This window comes from Aulonocara stuartgranti, assembly GCF_965226115.1.
Source record: "Aulonocara stuartgranti genome assembly, chromosome: 2".
In the NCBI taxonomy this organism is placed as follows: Eukaryota; Metazoa; Chordata; class Actinopteri; order Cichliformes; family Cichlidae; genus Aulonocara; species Aulonocara stuartgranti.
In genome coordinates, this window is record NC_138940.1 from 13,887,857 (window position 1) to 13,909,660 (window position 21,804).

Here is a 21,804-nt window from a genome sequence, read left to right on the forward strand (position 1 = left end):
TTCTCCATGATGTTTCTTCTGGATGATGATAAGACTGTGACACGGGATGCCACCTTTGGTCTTGTGATGAAGCAAAGCTCAGGAAGAAGTGTGATTAAATGGTACCCACATGTGTGCTGCTGAGAAGGATGTACAAGGGCACCTGCAGCCAAATCCAAGCCTCAGGTTAGTTGTAGTTGCAGAACGCTATAGACTGAGACAGCTGGGGCATCAAATGTTTAATTAAACAGATGAAAAAGAGAAGTTTCTTCCCTATAATTATCACTTCTTAAAATCTGTAGCAACTTCAAGTCTGTCAGCGTGCTGAGCATGCTCAGAATGTGACAATATATTTTTGTTCAATATTTAATTTCTTTCAGTTGCAATTGTTAAATGAAAAAATATATATATATATTCTTATAATTTAGCAAACTAATTTATCAAAAAAAATGTACATATATCTGTATTAGTTTTAATAAATTAATTTGACACCTGTATTGAAAATACCATATTGTATTCATACAGAATCAGTTTGGTATCATTGTTTGTCTGCTCACTGATTGTTGAAGCTAAGAGCTGCTTTGATCTGTTTAGATCTAAAGTATCCAAAGTTGAGCTCTAATGTTTCTTCACCCCTGTGTGTGATATGTGATTCCTACATGCTGGCAGAGCAGCGCGGCAGTTTGTGCTCACAGATGGTGACGGTGTGGAGAGACGGTGGTGTTTCCTCAGAAGAACCAGCAGAGTCACTTGCTGACTGATGTTCATCTGCACTGCACAGAGGAAATCAACTGACCGAGGTTTGTCCAGTGACGTGTTATAAAATGTATATTTGTTTTATGCTTACAGATATGTTTTTCTTGACAGAGGCTCTGCAGAGGTTAGACAAAGCAGAGAAAACATGTGCTTTACATTTTACTGTGATTTATTGAGATATTTGTTGCCTGATGTTCAGCAGGAATGGAGAAATAGAATCAAAGGGAGATATTTTTGATGCTTTTGTAATGATGTAAGTAAATCTTCAATATTATTTATTTGCTTGGTTATATTAGGAGTGTTTCTGAGTGAGGGGGAGAGGAGTCATCATCCAGGTAAAGTGACGTGGATCAGTGGATACACTTGTCTCCCCTTTAAAGGAGACAATCCAAGTCATCCTTAAATGTTAGTGCTTTCAAATACACAAACATTTTTAAAGGACAAAAATGAACATCCAACTTTGACTGTAATACAAAATAAATCTTTTCATGTATGTTTTCAAACTCTCAGATGGGCAGCATATCAGTCTTGGACTGTCTAACCTGCCGGAGCAGCACTGAATGACCACCACACATGAGCATGTTCCTGCAACATTCAGCATCTGATCCTTCATCTGTGTGCTTCTGCTTTTGGTAAGTAGAGTTACCCAACTCCAGTAACTCTAAACACATGCCATCCATTTCTAACGGCCTGGTTACTTCCTGTCAGTTACTTTAGAAACCATGTGGTCACCTGACCTAACACTGTTTCTTCTTCTTCCCCTTAATGTTCAAGTGTCACATGTCAAACAGCTGGAGAGGAAACTACACCAGTGTACTGAGATGTTTCACCAACACGTGCCAGATGCTGTTCCTTCATGGTGACATCACCAGAGACAGCCCCACCCACCTCAGGACCTCGCCATTGATCATGATGATTATAATGATGACAGCGAGCGGAACTAAGACTGTAAAAATCCACGACCAGAATGTTTCTTTCTAATTATTAATGAATACTGAGAGCCTCGTTCTGTGTTTTGTCTGTTTTGGTTGTGTTTGTTTTACCTCATTTGTTACTAACAAAGTTCACAAACTCACACAGTTTACATTCTGTATGTTTCCATCTTTACCAGCCACACTCTAACTGCATTTAAGAAAATAATCCTTGGAAATCGTCGTTTTTCTCTTTTGTAATTGATGATAATTCAGTGAATATACTGTGCTGCTTCCTTTTATTGCGTCACACATTGCTTTATGTTTTTCAGTGTCCAGTTATTTTTTACTGCTGTTTGAATTCTCTGTATGTTTGACCCTGTAGACTGTTTGATGGACTGCTTGTCTTCCTGTTTGTAACTGCCGCCTGTTTTTTAATAAAGATTTGGATTTCTGACTTCAACACAGCCTCTGCGTGTCCTCCCTTTGTGTCCTCTTCCTCTGTGAATGTGTTGCATGTGTCACAGATTCATTTTATTAACAGCTTTCCCACAGTGAGTTGCATCAGCATTCATTCACAGCACATTTCAGAAGGATTCAGATTAATACAGTGATCTTACAGTCAGAATGATCCTGACAGAGTGCCACTGTAAATGATCTTTCATCAGGTCAATTTTAAAGTTCAGTATTTCAAAGCAGGAGTTATGAATAATCATACTGGCATTAGGACTAATAATATGTACTTACAAAGTCAAAGTTTTTTAATTATGCTAGAATATTGGAAGACAATCAACTTTTAGTGTTTTCCGCATATTAATTATTCTGAAATAGAGACGGTGACCCTAACTGTACAGAAGCACTAAACAACTGACAATCTAACAAACATCATTGGCCTGAGCCGTCATGCACAGTGAGTCTGATCCTTTGCTGTGAGAGTCTGACAAGCATGTTTCTGGTCAGTTTGGAAGAAATAATATCACAATGTTGATCTTTTTTTCAATATTCCTTCTCTTTTACAACATAAACTGTGATCAAAGCTACTTATGTTCACAGCATGTAATAATACTGACAGTCCAGGGCATTGTGGTCTGTTGAGCTAGGGTTAGGGTTAGCAATTCAGAAATATGTAATCAATATTAAACGTCTCTGACGTGGGCCACTCTCCGCAGTGTTGGGAAATCCATACCAGGCTGGAACGAGTCAAGGTAGGTGAGCATCCACGAGAAGACACAGCAGATGCATCCTACTAATACTGACAGGACCAGGAGACTCCAGAAACCGAGCATCTTCTCTTCAGTGCCATCCTCTCCTGTCACCCTCTCTACCCGCAGCTCTTTGAGTATGGGGTAGATAAGGGCGCAGAGAAACCCTTATTACTAATTTGTATTATAATTCAATTTTCATGAAATATTCATATTCAGTATTGGTCATTTTATATTAATAACCACGTATCCACCCAGGCTCATGGTGGGGCAGGGCTCTGTCCTGGGATGCTTGAGTACAAGGTAATGTACACCCTGACTAGGTATCCAGTCTGTCAGAATTGTTTTCAATATTTGGTTCAAAAACATGAGTGACAACAAAAATCCAACTAGGATTCTTGCATATGATGAATGAAGTCTGACTTTGACTGTATTGTCCAGCTGATCCATCAAACCCCCAGCAGGTGAACCTTATTCATGACATAACACGGCAACAATGTAAAAAATTAAACAGCAACAGTCTAAATGTAAAGTGCATTCTAAACCCCTCTTCAATAAATCATATGCAAAGAGTCATTAAGGACTGTAAAACGTGAACTACAGAACCCAGAGTCTTCATCATTAAATCTCTGGTTGCTTCATTTTTCTATCCTATATCAGATACTTTAAGGTTAGGTTAGGTAAACTTGCATTCTCATGGTGAGGCAAAGTGCTTTATGTGTGTGTGTGCGTGTCATGAACGGCTATAAAAGGCCTATAATTAAAGAACAAAGCAGGGTTTGAGTTCGAGTTGCGGCAGACGGTCACTACTTGTAAATGGAACGCAGCCTCCCTACGGCGGACAGCTAATAACAGGAATCGGACGCGGTCCACCCAAGTCCACACCAACCACCATAGCAACCGCCTAGCATGACCTTAGAAACATATTCTGTCTTCATAACTATCAAAAACATGGAATGATTTGCAAAGTGTGAAAGTGTTACAGCTGCAGAGAGCTATGGCGGCATCTTTGGAATACGATAACAGACTTACATCATTAAAACATAAAGGACAGGAGATATTTAGATATTTTTATATTTATATTACATTTTATAGCTGACGGATATTACTAAATAGATAGAATTTACTAAATAGCTGGATGAACATGAAAAATATGTCTATAATAACAAATGACCATGAGAGCCAGTAGAATTAATTCAACTGGACACTCAAAAGACGTCCTTAAATGCTCTTTAAGTGGCAGAACAGATGAACAAACAGTTAATTGCTTACGTGAGATGAAATCTGCTCAGCTACTTTGAAAACAGCTTCTAACTGGTTCCTCCTTTAACAGGATGACTGCTCAGGGGTAAGGCCATCATGCAGTCCAGCAACCTTTATGGTTCTGCTTTGATTCACCAGGAACTATTAGGGAAACCTTCCAGCGCCTCCTGTGAAAGACACAGGCATAAACACACAAACATTTATTAACATGTTACACAGTCTTCCAGTTTGATTTTCTCATCCTGTGGACAACAACGTACATGGATGCAGGTTTATTGTTAACTTTTGTAAGGTTTATTTACTGAACATATCCAGCTGCAGCTCCACTGTGATCCTGAACTGGATAAGCACTTAAGAAAATGTGTCAATAAATGGACGTACATCAACTTACTATATTTATCCAAACAGACGGGACCAATAATGCTTCGCTGAGTTAGAGACTTTAACAGAGTCTTCTATGTAAGAATGTCTCGTGCTGATATACCTGCAAACTTGACAACAAAGGTTTTTCAGACTACATGTAGCTGTCCTCTATGTCAGCTAACACATTTACATTCATGTCACACTTATTTCTGCTTTCCCATTTTATAATTATTACTTACATTTTGATTAGATACCTTGAGTTTGTAAATGATCAGATTACATAATTGGAGTACAATGTATCCAATTCAGGGTTGCGGGAGGATGAAGCCTATCCCAGCTGATACAGGACAAAGACAGGCTGCCAGTTTATCGCAGGGCTAACACTTAAATGTTTGATATTTCTTATAATAATCATAATTATGACTATTATTTAAAGGTTTCTTTATAAATACATTTTGATTTTTTATAACCTCTAAAATATAAACCTGAGCTGTTTCAGATTCTGACCTCTGACCTCACTGCAGCTCCCTCTTGGAAGTACGTCTGCTTCTTGTCTTCCCCCAGTGTTGACCGCCTGCCCTTGATATCACGTACTGTACCTGAGGAACAAAAAAGGACAAACACTTGCCTTCATTTAAAAGTACATTCATACAGAGGAAATCTATGGAAACACACTAGTTCACCCTTTGGGAGAAATCAGTTCCTGTGAAACATTTCTGTATATGAACATCATGTGGAGAATGAATGAAATGAGTTCTTCAGGTGACTCAGCAGTCCCACACTGACAAATGAAATCTAGTTAAACTATTAAGCATATTTGCTCTTCTGAAATCTGTGTTAAACAACAACAAACATAAATTAGTAACAAAAATACAGCTGAGTAGAGGCTTTACAAACCACCAGCAGCCATAATGCTAAATTTGAATCTTCAAATGTTTCTGAGCCGTCTTCAACCTGCTTTTAACACATTAAAGTCCCACAGTCAATGCAGCCTGACTCAATCCTAAATGTTCAGCACACAGAGACACAGAGGTACTATTTAAAGTTTAGTGATAACCTGAGTCACTGATCATTTGCAGTATTACAGAGTCTGGCAGTCTTTGCATGATGTCCACGTCACTGTAAGTTTCTAGCTGACTCTCAGGTGTGACAGGTGTGCCAGCAGGAAAGAGTAATAATAACCTGCATCCTGAGGTTTGTCATGCAGGATTAAAGGAGCCAGGCTTTGTTCACACAGCTAGGATTGTATTTTACACTGACCCTGGGTCAGTATAAGTATCATACAGTTTAAACGAAGCACTGAAACTTGCACATATTTATTATAGATGCACTGAAGCTAATCGAGATATTTGCTGTCAATCTGTGGCTGCGATTAAACACTTTACTGGAAACTTTATTAACTAGTAACTTCATCAGTCATGACAGAAGCTAATATTTCTGTGCTAACATCGTTTAACCAGTAACAGCTTTACTCCAATATAAGCTAACGTTTACACCGTAACTTTAAGCTAGCACCATAAAGACGGTAAAACACGTAATAATATCTACAAATGCATCTTAAAGCTGTTATATTAGCACTCTGTGTATTACTAAGATAACCACATTAACATTACTGACACTCGCTGACTTTTAATAGTCATTCTATAAATGCTGTCCGTTTAAATGGTCTTACCTGTACACACTGCATATCCACCGGATTCCAGCCAGAGTGGATTCTGGAGTCTTCCCACGCTCCTGTTAGTGATCCTCCATCTGGATGGATGAGAACAACCTTCTGAACAATCTAGCAGGAGATGGCCCATATCTATGGGACTGATTTGTGCTAATAACGCCCATTGTATGGACTGATAACAGCCGAAGCAGGTGAATAAAGTCACCCAGTAGCTAGCTGTGCCATTACCCAGCATACATCACTCCCTCCGTAAATGCAATAAACGATACAAAAGTATTGTTCTACCTGTTTTTCAGGTAGTTGTTTACATTATATAATTTATTGTGTTCTGTATACGTCACTACAATGTGATTTGGAAAATGTCTAAATATACCGACAACAGGCACTTCCGCAGCAATCTCTTCAATCGGAGGACCCTTCACGTCAATTCCCGACGCGAGAGGGGTACCCTGCGCGTCCATAAGTGCAGCAGAGGGAGCCTGACCATGCGTCACACGTTTGACGAGTTGGGAGTGAGAACGTATTGGCTGCACGCAATGTTGATGGTGAACAGATCAAAACACTGACAGAATCCATGGATGACAGGCTTTTGAGTGTCCTTGCAAAGAAAGGTGGCTATATTGGTCGCTGATTTGTTTTTGTTTTGTTTTTGAATGTCAGAAATGTATATTTGTGAATGTGGAGATGTTATATTGGTTTCACTGGTAAAAAATAAATAATTGAAATGGGTATATATTTGTTTTTTGTTAAGTTGCCTAATAATTATGCACAGTAACAGTCACTTGCACACACAGATATCCCCCTAAATTAGCTAAAACTAAAAACAAACTAAAAACTACTTCCAAAAGCATTCAGCTTTGATATTAATGAGTATTTTGGGTTCATTGAGAACATGGTTGTTGTTGTTCAGTAATAAAATTATTCCTCAAAAATACAACTTGCCTAATAATTCTGCACTCCCTGTATAAATAGTGATTTTAAAGTATTGTGAAGGTCAAGAGCCCTGAACTAGAAAGAAGAAATCATGGAGATGATCAGATTGATGCCAGCATGGAAGTGTGTGTGTGTGTGTGTGTGTGTGCGTGTGTGTGCGCACCCAGTGTCCATCTGGACCATATGTGTTGTGAGCCCCTGCAGTTCACAGAGCACACCTTCAGCAGCTTCAGCAGTGCATGTCTTGAATAGATTATAGCACAGTGCAGTCATGTGGAATACTTCACCCCAGAATTCAGCTATGTCTTCATTTGATGCCTTTCACTCTTTCTCCATCACACAGACACACTAAAAGAGAGTATGACAAAATCCTAGTAAGGAAGGAGGATGGAAGCAGTGTTTTACCATCCATATAATACTGAATCCCACACAGTACAGTACCTGTTACAGTTTTAATATGCAGCAATATATTTTATACTGAAATGGTATGACAACAGTTTGAATCCAGCAGACAGAGATGATTACCAGACTTTGCACGTCCACTGAAGAAAAAGGGCTTGGAGAAAATCAACAGATTTGAATGAAGTTTTTTAAAATTTGGATTCATGATTCCAAGACGATGAGCTAGGAAATTGGTTTGAATGACCTCATAAACTTTTTGGTGAGAATGTTTTTCAGTAATTTCACATGTAAATATAAAAATCTGAGATGCAGATTGGCATGTATGACTGCATGTACCCTGTGGCGCCACCCTCAGGTCAAACACAGGAGCATATTTGTTTGATTCAAGATCTTTTGATTTCTCTCTCTGTGTCCTCATGCTGTGTTGACAGCTGTGCTTGTCTGTTCATGCAGCCTGAGCACTGGCTGAATGAGGAATCATCTGCCAGTCCTCTGTGAGGAATACAAAATGAGTTGTGTGTGTGTGTGTTGTACTAGGGGATACAAGGAGTGCTTCACACAAACATTGTGGAATAAGACATTATATAAAGTCTGACTGTGTCTGTGAGAGGCACTATGTGTGTGTGTTGTTTTGGGGGACACGAGTGCTTCACACAAACACAGTGACATTGTATACATGTTATAAAATAATAATTGCAATTAGGTGCTTTAAAACTAAAATGATCTGACACTTAAACCATCTGATATACACAGCAAGAGAGGTACTGTCGATCGACTGTCAGCTGCTTTCTTTGTGGGCCACCACAGTGGAGCGATGTGTTGTTCACAAACGAGTCGGTTCGAAGAGCAGATTCTTTGTAGAGAACGAGAAGAGTGATTTCCGTTGGGAGAGCAGAATCTTCAGCTGCTGCTGTTCATGCAGGCAGGGACGATGAGCACGCTATATATACTCCAAAGACAGCAAGCGTAGTTGTACAGTCCAGCACAAAGCGACAGAGAGAAAAGGAGGCAAATTTGGCTGGATTTCAGTGATATTGGAGGCAATGAAAATATCCATTAGAGCAAGGTCAACAAAAAACCTGCACAGACACGGAGGACAGCTTACCCTCTCCCTTACACCCACTGATGCTGGAGAAGTGTCCTGTTTTGATCCAAGTATGTCAGCATCCACTGACTTAAAGGAAACTGCAGGTATACCAAAACAAGAACATTTCTTCCAAAACAAATGACCCCAGCCAAACAGCTGAGTCCTGATCAGGCGATAGCTAAGATGATAGCGAATGATTTTTAAGACATAGTAGTAGTAAATGTATAAAGCTTTTATTTTTTAAGGCTTTTTTAAAGGCTTTTATGAAAACACTAAATAAAAAGTGTGCTTAACAACACAAAAACATTCACATTTGCTAAATTAGGCTAAAATAGAAGGTCTCTTCATCATCTTCATAGCTTCCATCATGTCCTTCTTACCCCTCCTCCACACCTCTCTCTCTCTCTCTCTCTCTCTCTCTCTTCATTTATACGTTTCTCAAAGTACTTTTTCCAAGAGAGGAATTGTGTATATTAAATATTTTAACAAAAAACTAATTAAAATATCTATCAGCATATTGATATTAAAAGTCAAAACTATAATTGGCAGCATGGCTCTCTTCTGGGAGCTTCCAGCCCTTTCATGTGCATGCATGGAAAGCTGGAGGTGGGAGGAGCAGCGGCAAGATCCCACAGAACAGAGCAAATGACAGTGATATGATTAAATAAGAAACAACATGAAAAGGAAGACATGGCGATATGCAGCTCCACTAAGGCAGCAAGTTTTTTACAGTGGGGCAAAAAAGTATTTAGTCAGCCACCGATTGTGCAAGTTCCCCCACTTAAAATGATGGCAGAGGTCAGTAATTTGCACCAGAGGTACACTTCAACTGTGAGAGACAGAATGTGAAAAAAAAATCCATGAATCCACATGGTAGGATTTGTAAAGAATTTATTCGTAAATCAGGGTGGAAAATAAGTATTTGGTCACCTCAAACAAGGAAAATCTCTGGCTCTCACAGACCTGTAACGTCTTCTGTAAGAAGCTTTTCTGTCCCCCACTCGTTATCTGTATGAACTTGTTTGAACTCATCATCTGTATAAAAGACACCTGTCCACAGCCTCAAACAGTCAGACTCCAAACTCCGCCATGGCCAAGACCAAAGAGCTTTCGAAGGACACCAGGAAAAGTATTGTAGACCTGCACCAGACTGGGAAGAGTGAATCTACAATAGGCAAGCAGCTTGGTGTGAAAAAATCAACTGTGGGAGCAATCATCAGAAAATGGAAGACATACAAGACCACTGATAATCTCCCTCGATCTGGGGCTCCACGGAAGATCTCATCCTGTGGGGTCAAAATGATCATGAGAACGGTGAACAAAGTTCCCAGAACCACACGGGGGGACCTGGTGAATGACCTGCAGAGAGCTGGGACCAAAGTAACAAAGGTCACCATCAGTAACACACTACAACGGCAGGGAATCAAATCCCGCAGTGCCAGACGTGTTCCGCTGCTGAAGCCAGTGCATGTCCAGGCCCGTCTGAAGTTTGCCAGAGAGCACATGGATGATACAGCAGAGGATTGGGAAAATGTCATGTGGTCAGATGAAACCAAAGTATAACTTTTTGGTATAAACTCAACTCGTCGTGTTTGGAGGAAGAAGAATACTGAGTTGCATCCCAAGAACACCATACCTACTGTGAAGCATGGGGGTGGAAACATCATGCTATGGGGCTGTTTTTCTGCCAAGGGGACAGGACAACTGATCAGTGTTAAGGACAGAATGAATGGGGCCATGTATCGTGAGATTTTGAGCCAAAACCTCCTTCCATCAGCGAGAACTTTGAAGATGAAACGAGGCTGGGTCTTCCAACATGACAATGATCCAAAACACACCGCCCGGGCAACAAAGGAGTGGCTCCGTAAGAAGCATTTGAAAGTCCTGGAGTGGCCTAGCCAGTCTCCAGACCTCAACCCCATAGAAAATCTGTGGCGGGAGTTGAAAGTCCGTGTTGCTCGGCGACAGCCCCAAAACATCACTGCTCTCGAGAAGATCTACATGGAGGAATGGGCCAAAATACCAGCTACTGTGTGTGCAAACCTGGTAAAGACCTATAGTAAACGTTTGACCTCTGTTATTGCCAACAAAGGTTATGTTACAAAGTATTGAGTTGTATTTTTGTTATTGACCAAATACTTATTTTCCACATGTATATGTGTGTGTGTATATATATATATATATATAAATTATGCACAAATGGAAGTTTTTTCAGGAATGTCAGAATTTGCAAACTTAAGAGGTAGTAGTGCAATGAGTCCTTTCACCCCCTCACAACACAATGAGTTCCATTGATATTGAGCTGTTTATTGTATAGTAGTATTACTGAATGGTTAGGAAATACATCTATTTTACTAAGTTTAGGCAATGAAATTACTTGTGAAATCTTGTGATGGAAAAATTTGCAACATTTTATTACGGTTCCATCCTCCTGTACCATGATTCCAGTGTAGAGCGAACAATGGCAGGTTAAAGCATGCTAGCTTGGTGAAAATTGGAAACTTTAAAGGTTGATTAATTAACTAGATATACATTAGAACAACAGAGTTTGTTTTCTGTCATATATGTGGTAAAATCATTTTTGTGTACAGTGAGTTCAACTCTCATCACATATATGTTTTTATAAAATGTATGTTCTTATTGGCTATCAGCAGTCACTGAGTACATTTCATAATCTATATTAATAAGCAAAATGTAGTCATCTGTCACTTGTCAGGGGAGTCTATAGATATTATCTATTATGCAATTAACATGGACTTTGTTAATTTGGTTTTTGCATGGCACTTTGTCATTATTGGGGGTTTTTTTGGGGTTTTTTTTTAATAATGCTGATGATGGCCTATTATTGAAGTGCCTATTAACAAACAACAAGAAGTATACTCACTACTCAAAAAAAATTATTTTCACATTTTTATTATTCATTCACGGCACAAACAAAAAACTTACAACATTTACCAAATCCTGACAGAGGATGATTATAATGATACAAGGATAGTAGAAGTGTTTACTCTTCACATCTCTTGCAGCTACACCATATGGTTGTTCTTCACATGGCACACTTGACATGAAATTTTGACACTGCTTGTCACTCGCTGCATATGCTTCCTCCCACCTTCTCCACATTGTCTAGTTATTTCACTGGTGAAAGTATTTCAGGTAACAGTTCAGCTCCTAAAGTCAAATTTATGAACTTTCACTTCCTTATCCTATATCCTTCCTGGGATAGGCTTTGTTGCCAAATTGGATAAGTGGAAGAAAACAGAGGCATGGATAGATAGATGGTTTACTTTTGAACTGAACACCGATAACAAGTCAGAAGGTCTTCCTTTTCAGTTCATACGCAGTGTTTTATAATTATAGCAATTGCTTTGCATGCTTTCTCAGTCAATTTTAAATGAACTTATGCCCAAGTACGTATATCTAGAACATACTGTGTATGATGAGATATTCAAAGTCTTCACAGTGTTATGTTGAAGGACATAATCTTTAGATTTTGTTTTACAATTTGTAAACAGTTTTTTGCTGATTGATAAACCTTTTCCCCTTTCTACTTCTGAGAACCTAAACCCTTTTAAGAAGCTGTTTTTATACCCTGTCCTGACCTGTTGCCAGTGTGTTGATGCCAACAAATTCAAAATGACCTAATTTTCAAAAAATGAAATAGTAAAATGTCTTATTTTAAACATTTCATGTGTTTTCAATGTTCTGTTGTGAATAAAATATGGGTCACTAGTTGTAACCCTGAAGGCATAATGACAAAGAGCATCTGAGCGCTTAAGAGTTGAGTCATAGTCATCTGGATAAATTATTACAGACCAGGACAGACAAGTTGGAGGAAAGTTGTTTTCTTATAACAGTTAACATATGAAATACACAAGCATAATTCGAGAGCGGTGGATAATATAAAATGGAGGTTTATATTTCAGTTATTCTATATATATTTTCATTATGGCAAGTTCACAGAATTGATGTGGATGTTTATTTCACATTTATGATTTTTCTTTCTTTAAAAAAACTAAATAAAAAAAAACTAAATAAAGCATGGTGGCACGGTGGTTAGCACTGTTGCTGCACAGCAAGAAGGTCCTGAGTTCAATTCCACCATCAGGCCGGGGTCTTTCTGTGTGGAGTTTGCATGTTCTCCCCGTGGTTGCGTGGGTTCTCTCTGGGTACTCTGGCTTCCTCCCACTGTCCAAAGACATGCAGCTTGTGGGGATAGGTTAATTGGATAATTCAAATTGCCACTAGGTGTGAATGTGCGAGTGAATGTGAGTGTGAATGGTTGTCTGTCCTTATGTGTTAGCCCTGCGACAGACTGGCGACCTGTCCAGGTTGTACCCCGCCTTTCGCCCTATGACAGCTGGGATAGGCTCCAGCGCCCCCCGCGACCCTGAAAAGGATAAGCGGAAGCAAATGGATGGATAAACTAAATAAAAAATAAATAAATAAAAAATAAAAAAATAAATTTTTTTTATATTATATATATATATATATATATATATATCCAGCTGCTATATATATAGCAGCTGGATAGTGTAGTGGTTAAACTACACGCCTTTGGAACAGAGGATCGCAAGTTCGATTCCTGCCTGGGGCGTCTGTATCCAGTAAGGGTCCTAAGGCTAGACCCCAACACTAGAGGCCAACTCCAAGCCCATAGCACAAGTTACCATCAAGTGCGGGATCTACCAAGGAGATGCTCTGTCCCCACTGCTGTTCTGCATAGGCCTGAACCCCCTCAGTGAGATCATTAACAAGACTGGCTACGGATACCGACTACGGAACGGAGCAGTTGTCAGCCACCTCCTGTACATGGATGACATCAAGCTGTATGCCAAGAGTGAACGAGACATCGATTCACTGATCCACACTACCAGGCTATACAGCAATGACATTGGAATGTCGTTCGGACTGGAGAAGTGTAGTCGGATGGTAACAAAGAGAGGGAAGGTAGTCAGAACTGAGGGGATTGAACTACCAGAAGGCAACATTGCAGACATAGAGGACAGTTACAAGTACCTGGGGATCCCGCAGGCAAATGGGAACCATGAAGAGGCCGCTAGAAAGGCTGCAACCACCAAGTACCTGCAGAGGGTCAGGCAAGTCCTGAGGAGTCAGCTGAATGGTAAGAACAAGATCCGGGCCATCAACACATATGCCCTGCCCGTGATCAGGTACCCTGCTGGGGTAATAGGCTGGCCAAAGGAGGAGATGGAAGCCACTGACATAAAGACAAGAAAGCTCCTGACCATGCATGGAGGGTTTGACCCCAAGTCCAGCACCCTGAGGCTGTACGCTAAGCGGAAGGAAGGGGGCCGGGGACTGGTGAGTGTCAGCACCACAGTCCAGGATGAGACAAGGAACATCCAAGAATACATTGGGAAGATGGCCCCAACTGACCGAGTGCTCAGTGAATACCTCAGGCAGCAGAAACCCAAGAAAGAGGAGGGAGACGAGGAACCATCATGGAAGGACAGGCCCCTGCACGGTATGTACCACCGGCAGATAGAGGAGGTGGCTGATATCCAGAAATCCTACCAGTGGCTGGACAAAGCTGGACTGAAAGACAGCACAGAGGCACTAATCATGGCAGCACAAGAACAAGCTCTGAGTACAAGATCCATAGAGGCTGGGGTCTATCACACCAGGCAAGACCCCAGGTGCAGGCTGTGTAAAGATGCCCCAGAGACAATCCAGCACATAACAGCAGGGTGCAAGATGCTAGCAGGCAAGGCATACATGGAACGCCATAACCAAGTGGCCGGCATAGTGTACAGGAACATCTGTGCCGAGTATAACCTAGAAGTCCCGAGGTCAAAATGGGAGATGCCCCCAAGGGTGGTGGAGAATGACCGAGCTAAGATCCTGTGGGACTTCCAGATACAGACGGACAAAATGGTGGTGGCTAACCAACCGGACATAGTGGTGGTAGACAAACAGAAGAAGACGGCCGTAGTGATCGATGTAGCGGTTCCGAATGACAGCAATATCAGGAAGAAGGAACACGAGAAGCTGGAGAAATACCAAGGGCTCAGAGAAGAGCTCGAGAGGATGTGGAGGGTGAAGGTAACGGTGGTCCCCGTGGTAATCGGAGCACTAGGTGCGGTGACTCCCAAGCTAGGCGAGTGGCTCCAGCAGATCCCGGGAACAACATCGGAGATCTCTGTCCAGAAGAGCGCAGTCCTGGGAACAGCTAAGATACTGCGCAGGACCCTCAAGCTCCCAGGCCTCTGGTAGAGGACCCGAGCTTGAAGGATAAACCGCCCGCAGGGGCGTGCTGGGTGTTTTATATATATGTGTGTGTGTGTGTGTATATATATATGTGTGTATGTATGTATGTGTGTGTGTGTGTGTGTGGATCGACTCGGATGTCGCCTGGATTAACAAGGTCCATGTCAGGTGTTGAGAGGCCAGCACACACTGATGAGAAGTGGCCTACAGGAGCAAGAAGGCATGAGTGGAAAATGGCAAGTGATAAAAATAGGGCGCTGTTAGAATGCTACATGAATAGGATGAGGGACCTATGGAATCTTCCACACCCAGCATCTAGATTGATGGCGAAACAACTAGTAGCTCAGTCTTCTGACATTCAGAAGAAGGAACTGCTCTCACAGGTAGAGATTGACAATGTACAACATAAATGCTACGGGATGGGCTCCCAGGTTATCATCAACCCCACCCGAAATTTGCTGGCTCCAGGTGTAATGGAAGAAGGATTGTTGAATGGGAGAAGAATGGTGCTGAAAGATAGTATCCTGGTGAAGCTTGAAACCTCCTAGCCGGTTACCAAGACTAAGTAAAGTACCCTCTGGGGGATCTATTAGATGATGTGAATGCAGCACTGTGGACAATACCTACTGCGACCATTACTAGCTGATCTACACCACAGCAGCAGTGATCAATGAGATGCTAGACTACAAGTTGAACAGCCACAAAGAGCAGTACCCTCTATGGAGAAGGAAACTAGACACCAAGATCAAGGTAGCAACTATTGGAGCTGCAGAAAGGTGCAATGAAGAAAGTGCCTAGAAGTACAGCAAGCTGTCCACATCTGAGGCCTTGGAAACTGCCAAGCAAAGACTCACAGCCTTGGCCAGTTGCTTGATAGAAATAGAACGCAGGAGAAGCTGTTCTCCACACAACAATCCAAGGTGTACTCTCAGTGGCAGCAGAACAATATGAGAACAGCATCACGAAGGCTGAGCATTGACGTTATGTGTTGCGTCCTTCTCCCATATCATCTTCCAGTATTGCTCAGTGGCTAGTAGATCTAAGAGTAGACCACAGCAACCTCCCAGAGCAGGGTCCACCACGTATGGAGGGTTTCACCCCAAATCCATCACCCTTAGACTGTACACTAAGCTGAAGGAAGGAGGTTGAGGACTGGTGAGGGTTAGTACCACAGTCCAGGATGAGACAACGAACAACCACGTGTACATCAGAAAGATGGCCACCACCGACCGCGTGCTCAGACAGCAGAAACCCAAGAAAGAGGAGCAAGAAGAGGAACCATCATGGAACGACATGCCCCAGCATGGCATGTACCACTACCAAATAGAGGAAGTGACTGACATCCAGAAATCCTACCAGTGGCTGGACGAAGCTGGACTCAAAGACAGCACAGAAGCACTAATCATGGCAGCACAGGAACAAGCTCTAAGCATAATATCCATAGAGGCTGGGGTCTGTCACACCAGGTGTAGGCTGTGTAAAGATGCCCCTGAGACAATCCAGCACATAACAGTGGGATGCAAGATGCTAGCAGGCACGGCATACATAGAATGCCATAACCAAGTGGCCGGTATAGTATACAGAAACATCTGTGCTGAGTACGGTCTATGAAGTACCAAGGTCAAAATGGGAGACGCCCCCTAGAGTAGGGGAGAATGACCAAGCTAAGATTCTGTGAGACTTCCAGATACAGACGGACAAAATGATGGTAGCTAACCAACCGGACATAGTAATGGTTGACAAGCAGAGGAAGAGTGATAGATGTAGCAATATTGAATTACAGCAACATCAGGAAGAAGGAACACGAGAAACTGGAGAAGTACCAAGGGCTCAGAGGAGAGCTCCAGAAGATGTGGAGGGTGAAGTGGACCCAGTGGTTATTGGATGCAGTGACCCCCAAGCTAGGCGATTGGCTCCAGGAGATCCCAGGAACAAAATCCAAGATCTCTGTCTAAAAGAGCACAGTCCAAATTATATAGATGTTTGGAGTAATGTTGTAAATGCATGGTGTCTAAGACCTTTTTGGATAATGGAAACTACTCACTATTGGCTCAACTACAAAGAAGTTAGCATCTAACATTTAGGCCTAGAAGGTCACCGGAACCATTTATGGTTGGAGTCAGGGCTGGGTTGTACACTGTATTTCACCAATATGCTAAACAAATACACTTTTTGAACCTAAAATATGTTACCTTTTAAATCAAGTGCTCATTTGGGTATGCCAAAATGTTGAAAATGCTATATAAATTGTGATGTAAATGTAACCCTAACTGGTCATTGCTGAACTGGTGGATGTCAAGAGCTTAATCAAGAGCTTAATCAAGTGTATCCACTTGTTATTATATCACACACATGTATAAGCTGATTCAATGGTCAGTATGGTATTTATACTGACGCTGTGAAATCAGAATCAGAATCAGAATCAGAAAGGGTTTTATTGCCAAATGTTGAGCAGGTTTACAACATTAGGAAATTGCAGCGGTGCTTCAGTGCAAACATACTGTCATAAATTGCGCTTAAATAGACATGAAAAAATAAAAGTAAGAATAACAATTAAAAGTGCTACGTGGAAAGATATATACATGAGTGCAGGTGGTGATCAGTGCCAAAACATGGAATGATGCAGTGAACACAGCATAGGGTCATGTGTTAGTGGTGGGAACAGTCATACGGTTATTGTTCATGTGTCCAACAACAGAGGGGAAGAAACTGTTCTTATGGCGAGAGGTTCTGGTGCGAATGGACCGGAGCCTCCTGCCTGAGGGGAGCAGGTCAAACAGACTGTATCCAGGGTGAGAAGGGTCAGCTGAGATCCGAGCTGCACGCCGCAGTGTCCTGGAGGTGTACAGGTCCTGCAGAGATGGGAGTCTACAGCCAATCACCTTCTCAGCAGAGCGCACAACACGCTGCAGTCTCTGTTTGTCCCTGATAGTGGCTCCAGCGTACCACACGGTGATGGAGGAGGTGAGGATGGACTCGATGATTGTGGTGTAGAATTGCATCATCGTCCGTGTTGGCAGGTTGAATTTCTTCAGCTGCCTCAGGAAGTACATCCTCTGCTGGGCTTTCTTGATGACGGAGGTGATGGTGGGCTCCCACTTCAGGTCCTGGGTGATGGTGGTACCCAGGAAGCGAAATGAGTCCACAGAGATGATGGGGGGGAGTGGGGCTGTGTGCTTCCTGAAGTCCACAATAATCTCCACTGTCTCCACTGAAATCTTCCTATATATAACAGCAAATTTCTGTGGTTGCTTTTATATGGATAGTCTTGTATACTACATCAACATTTTAAACTTTTTTGTATGTGTGGGTGTGTGCTCTCTTTAGTGTGTGTGCTGCTTCTCTTTAGTGTGCAGCTTGTATTGACCTGTTGACAGATCGTTTGCAACACAGCATTTGGCCGAATACTTGAATACAATTGTTACACCCCGGCCTAGGCAACCGGCGTGCAACACAGGAAAAATAGAAATAAGGGAAATATGCCCCCACACTCACCGCTCTTGAGGAGGGCGAGCCAACAAAAAAGACTAACACGGGTCTCCAAAAAAATCCCAAAAAAACGAAAGTATTGACACAGACTTTCATCAAAGCAAAATAGGCCATCTAATTACATCCAACACCAAACAAATACAACCGGGGGGAAGATCGACATGACAAACGGAAACACAGGGCTTAAATACCTAGAGGGAGCAATCAGGGAAATGGACAACAGGAGGAAAACACAGTTGGGGCAACTCAGAACTGACGAGACAGGGAAACGTAAACAGAACACACTGATATAAAACAGACTTTCAAAATAATGCAGGGAAACACATCACAGTCACGCCTAAAACAGTACACTGCCAACCCCGAATCGTAACACAATACTCGTGTGTTCTGAAGTGGGTTTAAAGGATTAAACAGAAACAAACAATCTGACTTCAGCAGTTTACATCAGTGGTGTACTGTGGAAAACAAATCTCTTCAATCTCTCGTGATCTTTTTCTAGCACTCCACTCCTTACACGATCATTTCATGGTCAGAGAGATATCGAAAACACTCTTTTTTGTAATGTTGCCATTCTCAGAATTTTGGATGGTTTATCTGCTGTAGGACCCACTATATGTAGTTTAGCATATGAGCCCACACACAAACATTAAGCAAAAAAGAAAGCTTTGACCTGATTTAAAGAAAACAAACATGAGATTCTGGAGCAGTGCACTTTAACTGCTGTTGCCTTTTGCTGATGTTATGTCCTCTCAGTGGTGGAGTGGCAGCGATGCTGCAGGTCTGAAGGGTTGCAAAGTGTAGAGAAATGTCAGAGTTGCTTTTTAAAATTTTTTTTCCTGTGTTCTGCTCTCTAGAAACCCTTCTCACGTTTTGAGCTACTGTGAATTTCAGTGTTAGATAAACCACCTGAAAACCACACAGAAGTCTGGCATACATGTTCATTAACTTATTTTCAGTGGAGAAGTGGGAGAAAGCCTATGTGTACTCTCAAAAGAAGCCATTTTGTAGCCCTGTGTATGTGTGTGTGTCTGTTTTACGGACTCTTTATAAAAGATTGAAATAGCTTCCAGGTGTGAAGAGGCAAGTCGGTTTGGAAGTTCCTTAGAGCTGCATTCTTTCTTATGGTTAGCAGAGGGTGACTGGTTGCAAAAAGATGCTAGGTTGCGTGGAAGTTTATGGAAAAAATAACCCTCTACTCCCTTGATTTACAGTTCAGCATTTTCCCCATGAGTTTACGATCAAAGTTTTAGGTCTTTTTCAAAGCTGATGTAGCATGCACGATCCCCAAAAGTTGATTCTGTTCATCTGGAAGTAGCGTTTTCAGTGGGAGAAACGTTTCATCACTCATCCAAGTGACTTCTTCAGTCTCAGCATACTGCAGGTTTCCCCAAGGAGACAAGGAGGTCATTTACGCGAAAAGGGAAAGGCCATCTCTGAATCGAGGATGGGGCCTAAGGGTATATCTGTCACCATCTTACAATGCTGTGATTGCAGCAATTCCCCAACTCTCTGTGAATGGTACTCATGGCCATTGATCAGTGGTCTTTGATCAGTGGTCTTTGATCAGTGGTTGTTGATCAATGGTCATGGGAATTTGCATAATTATGATGAAGAAACTGACCTCCCAGCCCATTGTTCCTTCAGTGGTGCTAGTTTCAGTCATTATGCAAATGTACTGTTTATAAGATTTGGAAAACCTGCAGTCAGCTCCCACTGAAAACGCTACATCCAGATGAACAGAATCAACTTTGGGGGATTTACTTACCTGGATGATTGAGCATTCATCAAGAAGATAGCATGCCCAATGTTTATCTTGTAAATTACAGCCCCAAAAGAATAAAAAAGGATGGTAACGCAATGTATAGGTTTGGTGGGCCTACCTCAAGAGTAACACACTAGCTCGGTTTGTCAGTCAGAATCCTTGCTTTGGTCATCATATCCAGTCACTCAGATCAAGGACAATCTCACTAATTGATGGGTGATGCCACAGTGGCTATATTATGCTTATGATGAGTCCAAGTATACATCCAGAATTACAAGACTGGGTTTGTGCTTCTGAGTATGTGTTGGTAAGCTGCAGGAAGGTTGGTGAGTTCTGTAGTATGGACCTGTAGAGTCCCACCTAAGTTAAGCAGAGCTAAACAGGATTATTGGTGTGTCTCTGTTTGCTCCCATGTTTGTGTGATAAATGGAATCAAAGTGCCATAAACATGGTTGTATAACTGTAAAATCTATTACAAATGCCTTCCACATAATTATTTTTATTGTAATGAAATTGATACTTATTGTCTTGGTGTTGATGGGAGGGGTCTTAGCCAGAATGAAAGTCAAAGCAGGAGGAAGAACATTAAACCCTCCACTCCATTTGCCATCATGGGGAATGTGACGTCTCTGGTTAATATGATTGATGAGCTGTGGAACCAAAGGGCCACAATGCCAGAGCTGTGGCTTAAGGGAGACCAACATAATTATTATACAGATGGTTTTAATGTTTTGGCTGATCAAACCTACTTTTGCTTTCCCTTTGCTGTGCAACAGTGTAGGATCTGTTCCCAAATATTTTGCATATCTAGTGCCACCTGCCAGCAACTTGTTTGGTCAAAGGTAAGTAGAGGAACTATGGACTGACTTCCTGATCAGATTTTTCAGATTGAGATTTAGAAAGTTACCCTTAGCATTTAATAAAGAATGAGACCAGCTCGTACAGCCTTGCCTTTGAATCTTGGTTGTAAGTGTCATTGCATTGTGAGCATTAATGTGCTCATTACATTGTGAATCCCTTTTCACATATCAGGCACACACAACACCTCCCATCCGGGCTGGGTTACTCCCAGTATGTTCAGCGTACTTCACTGTATATTCTCTCTTTTGGCTATCAGACACTCTCCCTTCAAGTTGAGTCTTCTGTGCTAGAGCCAACATGTAAGGCATACAACATCTAAGGTTTCCCCAAGGTCACATAGTGTTCAACTCTTAAGGTACAGGGGTTATACAGAGTTCGTTCACTATGGCATATAACAACTGTGGTTTTTCTAACCAAGAATTGCTCTCAGGACTGATTGAACTGATTTCAAATTCATAAAGATGACCTTCTTGGTGATAAAACTGTAAGCAGATGGACCTTGTAATTCCTCAGATAAAAAGTCGCCTGAGATGCAGATTTTGGGGACAGCATAATGTGGCAGCACAATAAGTGTAAAAAGTGATCTGTAATTTGGATTCAAAGGTGTCTACCAAGGGTGCAATGCCAAATGGCATGCAGACAAGTGCCAGGGTGCTCTGAGAGCAGTATGTACATTTATTTAATTTACTTAATTGCAATTGATGCAGTTTGTCACCTAGGGTAGTGTGTTGTGTGTGTGTCCATTTTTAAAGAGAGAGAGAAAAAAAGGTTTCTGTAATTTTGATATGATTTTACTTGGTATTGTAAGTTTCAGAATATTCACAACTGTAGCTGAAATATTAAATTTAACAGGAGTTTAGACAATGACGTGATAGTTTTTTATTGCTGATTTT

General features: G+C 41.5%; 1 protein-coding gene and 2 long non-coding RNA genes across 4 annotated transcripts in view; 1 reads left to right on the forward strand and 2 right to left on the reverse strand.

The window, feature by feature from the left end:
- LOC309717321 (uncharacterized protein) overlaps nt 1–21,804 on the reverse strand; it is a 113,050-nt gene that overhangs the window by 4,877 nt on the left and 86,369 nt on the right. The window lies entirely within an intron of this gene.
- LOC309717503 lies at nt 151–1,865 on the forward strand. Of its 2 annotated transcripts, none has more exons than XR_014279704.1 (5): nt 151–165; nt 649–779; nt 1,032–1,140; nt 1,246–1,367; nt 1,510–1,865. It is a non-coding gene; the product is annotated as an uncharacterized lncRNA (long non-coding RNA). The 2 variants fall into 2 exon arrangements; XR_014279705.1 differs by having other exon boundaries at nt 654–779.
- On the reverse strand, nt 3,884–6,501 carry LOC309712532. The gene is made up of 3 exons (XR_014278320.1): nt 6,147–6,501; nt 4,982–5,073; nt 3,884–4,278 (listed from the first exon to the last, which is right to left on the reverse strand). It is a non-coding gene; the product is annotated as an uncharacterized lncRNA (long non-coding RNA).